Source organism: Anomalospiza imberbis, chromosome 8, assembly GCF_031753505.1.
Source record: "Anomalospiza imberbis isolate Cuckoo-Finch-1a 21T00152 chromosome 8, ASM3175350v1, whole genome shotgun sequence".
NCBI classification, from domain to species: domain Eukaryota; kingdom Metazoa; phylum Chordata; class Aves; order Passeriformes; family Viduidae; genus Anomalospiza; species Anomalospiza imberbis.
In genome coordinates, this window is record NC_089688.1 from 5,872,668 (window position 1) to 5,878,312 (window position 5,645).

Here is a 5,645-nt window from a genome sequence, read left to right on the forward strand (position 1 = left end):
GCATTGCTCTCTCCCTGTGCAATGGATACAGCAGTAAGAATTTGGAGGAAAAATCCTCATAAATTGCTTTTGGCATATGCTGTCTTCATTCACCCTTAAGGATGCTGCCTGAAACAGTTTTTCCTAAAAATTAAGGTGTTTCTTTGCATAGAAAATTGAAGGTCTTAAAAAATCATCTCTGTTGGTCTATGTCATACTGTGCCTTTTTGGCAGAGGATCCAAGAATGGGACTCCTTAATTTGGAACATTAGTTGGATTGAACTTATAGGTGTGAATAGTATTTTCTTTTAATTTAAAAGAGGCAATGAAAGGGTTGAGTGGCTTGCCTCTCTTAGGTGTATGATTTGTTACACACAGTACCCCACTCTTGATGTTGGCTGTACTAGTGACTAGAAAGGGGAAGTTTAGCTGCTGGAGTAACTACACCAGTTGGTGGGGAAAAAAGTTAGTATGGTAAATATTTAGCCCTGACCCTCAGAGCTGTGGAAAGAAATTGGCTCTTTCTTTAGGAAAATGAGTACTTTCAAAGAACAAACAGAAGATTTCCAACACCCTCTTGTTCTGATAAATAAAAATACTTGCAACGGTGTTTTTCAGACTCCCTGCTTTTGTAGTTACCCTGCTGACAGAGGGGGCCAGGCCCATATTCTCAGGGCCACCTTCCTGGCACAGCACTCCACTGAAACCTTGGTGGAGCTGTGGTTTCTGCATGGGGTTTTCTGGGGCATCCCAGAGGAGACCTGCACTTATGATTCAGATTTGGAGTGACAGGCTTTGGTCCATCTAGATTCTGGACATCATTCAAATCAGCTTGTAGCTTAGCTGCTCAGATTGGTTTTTCTTTTCCTTTTTGGTTTGTATGACATTCATATTCAAGTTCTTCCTATCAGAACTATTGGTGTGTTTCTGAAATTAGTATATTCAGGAACAATTTGTTTAGTTTGTGTACCATAATACATATGTTTTCCCATCAGTGTATTAAGGCATTGGATAAATACGTGACTATTTTGTAAGAATTCAATTCTGTTTCCTTAAGTTGCTGTAAGGATTTTCTATTAACTTTCATATGCAAAGCAAGTTTGTAGCTGGAATTCATATTAAAGGAAACATCCAGCAGCATAATCCGTTTCACCTCTGCAACTGTGTTTACCATTCTTAATAATAGTGGTTACTTATCTGTGGTTCAGTTGTGCAGTTCTCCACATATGTTAAGCATACAATTTCCTGTTATATTTTAGTTGGCAAAAATAGAACTGACATTTTCCATACAATTTGGTTTTTATTTGTTAATATCTGTATAAAAGACTAGATTTACTGACAGAATGTTTCAGAAGGACTTCCCCTGACCTGAAACCTATAGAAGTTTAAAGTGCTGAGGAAAGACTGACATCCTTCTCTTGTGCTGACACCTTCAGCACTGTTAACAGGGCCCTGCTGACTGTGGGGACAGACAGCAACAAGCAGGACATTCCCTCACTTCACTGAGTTAACTGTGGGCAGCACCTCAGAAATGACCACAAATACTTAATTAGCTGAGTAGATCCCCTCTGATTGTCCCACCTTACAGAAACAAATTTCTGGACTTCTGAGGTCACTGTTGTAGATTTGAACACTGGCCATGGGAAGCACAGAATTGTTTTTGTTCTACTAGACACTGAGAAAGGGTGGGTTTGGACTTCCAAAAGTCCAGATGCTGTCTCTGAGAGCTGTGAGAGAAGGAAGTGAAGTCAGGGACAGACAGCAGCCCAGGTAAGAGCCTCTTGCAAGGGAAAGTGGGACAGGATGGAGAATGTAGAGAAGAGGTACAGCTGAAGCTGCTTCCCATCCTTTTCACAGCATGGCCCTTCTGCCTGAGCTTGGTCTGAGGTTTGGAATTGCAAGGAAAAATTCCAGACACATTACTCATTTATGTTAGAGTCTGTTGACCTGTAAGCTGGGAAAACAGACTTGAAACAAAGAGGCCAGACATGAGTGAACAGAATGGTAATGACTTTACAGTAAATGGTGTCGTTCTGAGGAGGTTAATAATATGCTCATATTTTACTGAATATATTAAAATTCTTAGTTAAATATTGTATGTTACTGGAAGGGAAATAAAATTTTATTTAAGTGGGAGCATTTTAATTTTATCACATTTCCTTTGATTTCCTTGAAGTCTCCAAAACTGATTTTACAGGATTTTTAAAGTTGATAGCATATATGTAGTTTTCCTAGGCTTACTGCTGAAAAAAAAGAAAGCAAGGCTTCAAAATTAACATGGTTAAAAACCAAGCCCTGCCAAAACTTACACATATGGACTTGAAAGCCTGCAAGTATTCTCCATGCACCAATTCAAACTACTCACATGAGTAAAGTTAAGAGCTTAATTGCATGCAGGTATTGTTTCCTCAAAATTAGGTAATTTGGTTTCTGAGACTGTGAAGACCTGGTGTTATGCAGCTCCCATGACCCCTGAAATAAGAAAGCATTGTAAAGACTGCATAAAATGACTTCTTTTGTTAAAATATTACTGAGACGAATGCTCCCCTCCCCACTCCGATTGATATAATCTGAACGTTACATCATTTCATCTAAAAGAGCTGCAGGTTTATAAACTTCTTTGTGCAGAGCCATATGAAATGAAAACTAATGAGGTTCAAAAGGTTTCTGAACATTTTTTAAAAAGTTTCATTTCAGTTTCCCATCTGGAAACTACCAGAACTGAGGGGGGAAGGGCTCTTCATTTTTTTCCACAAGATCCTCTTGAGATCTTTTGTTACTCTGCACTCGCCCTTGAGAGCCCACAGAGAGTCTATTCCCAGATGTTTTCCCACACGCCTTCTGGAACAGACCCCCGGGAGTTTTCCCATCTGCCTTCCCCATGGTCCCTGCCATGGCACAGGTTAATGCAGGGGGTGAATCCCATCTCGTGGACAGGACTGAATTGTAGCAATAGCTTTTTGCAGCACCAGCTGTCTGGCAGTGGTGGGCTGTGCCTGCCCGCGCTGTGGGCAGGGCTGTGTGGAGGCAGCAGTGGCTCCTGGTCCCCGCCACCAACCTGCCAATGTTCTTCACCTTCCTATCTCAGGCCCCAAGGGTCTGTGTATCTTCCTGTACATATACCCTCTTTCCTTGCTTGTTATTTAGATTCATATAATCCTTTATAAAACCTCAGGGTTGGGCCTCTTGCAGTAGTTTCAACTGAGACCACATTTACTTCCTTCTTATGAAGTGATTTTTCCCTGTAAGCAGTTGTGAGTCCAGTTAGAGATGACTTTCTTTCCTGAGTGATATTCTCATGTGTTGTCTCCTGATGAAAAGCATTTTTTCAGACACTTCATTAGGCCAATGTCTGACCTTTCCTCACAGGACAGGAGCCCTCTGATGACAGGGCTCTCCCATTTCAGACTAAACTAATCACTCGATTTAACATCTGCTGGCTCCTTGGAGCAGTTACCTTTTAATATCTCTCCCCAGTTTCTGTAAGATAGCTGTTTTTGTGTCACAGTTCTGGCTCCTGGGAGCTGCCTTTCATTTGCAACACCCAATAGTCTCAAAGCATTTTAACAAAAGTTGCTTGTGATTTACTTGTGACGGAACCCCCAACTTAAGCCAAGATCCTTTTAGATGTGTATTTTCAAGGTTGAATATTGATTTTTGGGGTAGCCAGTTTTGGCCCCCAAACTTGAGCTGCCTTAAAGTTGTTCTGAATTTTTGGAGTTCAGTGACTGGAGTTCATCCTCCAGGGATCCTGGCATTATCCCAGAAAAAGCTGCTTAAAATCTTGAAGCAAACAAAATGCTTTCTCTTCCCCTTGAAGCCTTTCCTGTTGTATATGGACTTCCACACAGATAGCACGTGCTGAGGCTGGAGGTGGGAAGACAAGTGAGGTGCAGGGAGTCTACCACACGGACGAGTATTTTTCCTAGCCCACTCGTGGTGGAGGGAAGCTCTCTGCCTGCTGCCTTTCTCTGTGCCAAAGAGGAGAGTGTTTCTACACACTGGCAAATACAGAGAAATGCCCAAGCTAAAGAGCAATAGCTTCACTGCCCACTTTGCCAGTGCTAGTGCTGCTGAGAGCCAGAGTAGCAGCTGCCTTGTGAGATGGGATCAGGGCACGTGTAGCAGTGCCTATGGGTAAAGGAAGATAACAGACCGTCCCAAAATACACCTCCCCTTCCTCCCTGGGGGCAGCAGCAGCAGCACTAGCCAAGCGATGTGGCTCTGGTCTGCACTGCCTCTTCCCTAAAGCCATAAATTTCCATTTTCCTTGACTTTGCATATCCCCAAACTCCAATGAAGAATCAGGGTCAGAAGTTAGTGTATCTACAACAGTGTGACAGCACTTGTGGGTGGCCAACCTCCTCCTTCCAGTCCTGCTCCATACAAGTGAGCCTGACTTATCCATCCTCTGCCAATGTCTGCCCCAGCTATAGTCTGGCATCTGCCTTTTCTGTCTCCTCCCACTGAAGTTCATGTCTCATTGTTCTTACAAATCTCCAAGTTATTTAAATCATCTACATTTAGCATGTATGGATCCTGACACTTGATATACCTGTTAGCTACTTGTCATCCACAGATAGCTGTCAAATTCACATATTCCACCAATAAATAACACAGAATAAGTAATGCCACTGATAAATAGGGTGAATGGCATTCACCTCGGCGCTGATGCTGGGGGAGCCGAACTGATCCTGCTTTCTGCAGCACCCCCTTAATGACTTGCTGCTTCCAGGATGGCAGCTGGGTTTATATTCACCTTTATTGTACTAATAACTAGACAGTAGTTCTTTGCTTTCTGTGAGCCACCTCTGTGTCAGAGATTTTGTCAAAACCTGACAAATGTCTGCTATTCTGCCACAGAAGTCTTCATTTTTACTATCTGTGCTCAGCAACTGCTAAGCTGAAAAAGGGCAATCATTGGAGTAATAGGTCCTAAACACAGAGTTAGTATTTGTTACATGAGCAAAAACTGCAAACAAGAGCCATCGGTGACTCACTACAACACTTTGGTGTGATGTATTTCCAGAGGTTTGGCAGCCAGCAGAGCACTGTAGATGGCTCAATATATGACTGCAAAGGAAAATAAATTAAGTAGCAGGAAACCAAGGAGAGGCTTGAGCAAGATGCTGATAAAATTACAGCAGAAATGAAACCCAAGCACTCTCTGAAGAGCTGAGTAACACGTATGGTAGAACTGTTAATGTACCTGACACAATACTTTTAAAAGCAAAATCCTGTTCATTTCCTCCAGTAGATTTGTTTCATAGCAAACAGGACATGTAGTCAGAACAGCGCATTTAAGGCAATGCAAGATGTGCTGGCAAGTGGCCAGCGGCTGCCTTTCGTCCTGTCTGGCCCTGGTGCTGGGGGTGAGGAGCTGGTGGCTGGCAGAATGCTGTCTGTGATGTAAGCACCTGCAGGCAGAGCTGCCAGTAGGGCTCCTGCAGGACACGGGGGAGGCCTGTTGGCCTTCACCCCACTTAGAAACAGCCTGAGCCTGCTGGACTGGCTAAGGGGCCAGCCAGATGTTGCACCCCAGCCATGTAGCATGTCTGAGCAGTGATTTAGAGAGCAGCTATGCAGTTGCCCGGCTTCTCTCTTTGTCTGGCAAAACCTCTCTGCAGCTGTTGGGAGAGGTTTTCTTTCCTTTTTCTTTCCTGGTT

The 5,645-nt window shown here is 43.2% G+C and overlaps 1 long non-coding RNA gene across 1 annotated transcript; it reads right to left on the reverse strand.

Moving 5' to 3' along the window:
- Nucleotides 1-4,723: 4,723 nt before the first annotated feature.
- On the reverse strand, nt 4,724-5,407 carry LOC137477839 (uncharacterized). Its single transcript, XR_011001211.1, has 2 exons — nt 5,189-5,407; nt 4,724-5,052 (listed from the first exon to the last, which is right to left on the reverse strand). It is a non-coding gene; the product is annotated as an uncharacterized lncRNA (long non-coding RNA).
- Nucleotides 5,408-5,645: the final 238 nt, after the last annotated feature.